The sequence below is a fragment of the Arachis ipaensis genome, chromosome B8 (assembly GCF_059453495.1).
Source record: "Arachis ipaensis isolate K30076 ecotype BB chromosome B8, ASM5945349v1, whole genome shotgun sequence".
Taxonomy (NCBI): Eukaryota; Viridiplantae; Streptophyta; class Magnoliopsida; order Fabales; family Fabaceae; genus Arachis; species Arachis ipaensis.
In genome coordinates, this window is record NC_142443.1 from 138362634 (window position 1) to 138363722 (window position 1089).

At 43.4% G+C, this 1089-nt stretch overlaps 1 non-coding gene across 1 annotated transcript; it reads right to left on the reverse strand.

Annotated features, from left to right (window-relative positions):
- Nucleotides 1-337: 337 nt before the first annotated feature.
- Nucleotides 338-440, reverse strand: LOC148550029 (small nucleolar RNA R71). Its single transcript, XR_015898143.1, has one exon. It is a non-coding gene; the product is annotated as a small nucleolar RNA R71 (small nucleolar RNA).
- Nucleotides 441-1089: the final 649 nt, after the last annotated feature.

The window sequence follows — 1089 nt, forward strand, 5'->3', positions numbered from 1 at the left end:
CCCAGGAAATTGTGGAAGTAGCATCCAAAAGACAACAATCCATGCCAACAACTTTGAACTTAAACCACAACTCATCACCCTTGTTCAGAACAACTGTTCGTTTGGAGGAGGTGTCCAAGAACACCCCAATCAACATCTAACCACCTTCCTGAGGATATGTGACACAGTAAAGTCTAATGGTGTTCATCCTGACACCTATAGACTGCTCTTATTTCCATTCTCACTCAAGGATAAAGCAGCCAAGTGGCTGGAGTCTTTCCCAAAGGAGAGCTTGACAACTTGGGAAGATGTGGTGAACAAATTCTTGGCAAGATTCTACCCCTCTCAACGAATCAATTGGCTGAGAGCTGAGGTCCAAACTTTCAGGCAACAAGATGGAGAGACCCTATATGAAGCATGGGAGAGGTTCAAGGACTTAACAAGGAGGTGCCAACCAGATATGTTCAATGAATGGGTGCAGCTGCACATCTTCTATGAAGGCTTGTCATATGAAACAAAAAAGGCAGTAGATTATTTCTCTGGAGGATCCTTGAATAAGAAAAAGACCATTGAAGAAGCCATAGATGTCATTGAGACTGTAGCTAAGAATGACTACTTCTATGCTTCTGAAAGAGGGAACACTAGAGGAGTGATGGAGCTAAATAATGTAGATGCTCTGCTGGCTCAGAACAAGCTCATTACTAAGTAACTAGCTGACCTTACCAAGAAGATGGAGAAAAACCAAGTAGCAGCAATCACCACTTCATCAACAACCCAAGAAGGAGTGAATGAAGAGGCAGAGGAAAGTCAGGAGCAAGCTAACTACATTGGGAATTCACCTAGGCAAAACTATGATCCATACTCCAAGACCTACAACCCTGGATGGAGGAACCACCCAAACTTTGGGTGGGGAAATCAACAAGATCAAGCCCAAGATCAGAGACGTCACAACCCCAACAACAATGCAACTCACCAACAATTCACACAGAGGACATATCAACACCCCCATAACAACACCTCTCCACATCCATATCAAAACCAAAATAACACTCCTCATCCTTCCACCTCTAATCCCCATCTACCATCATTTGATGACAGACTCTCTAAGAT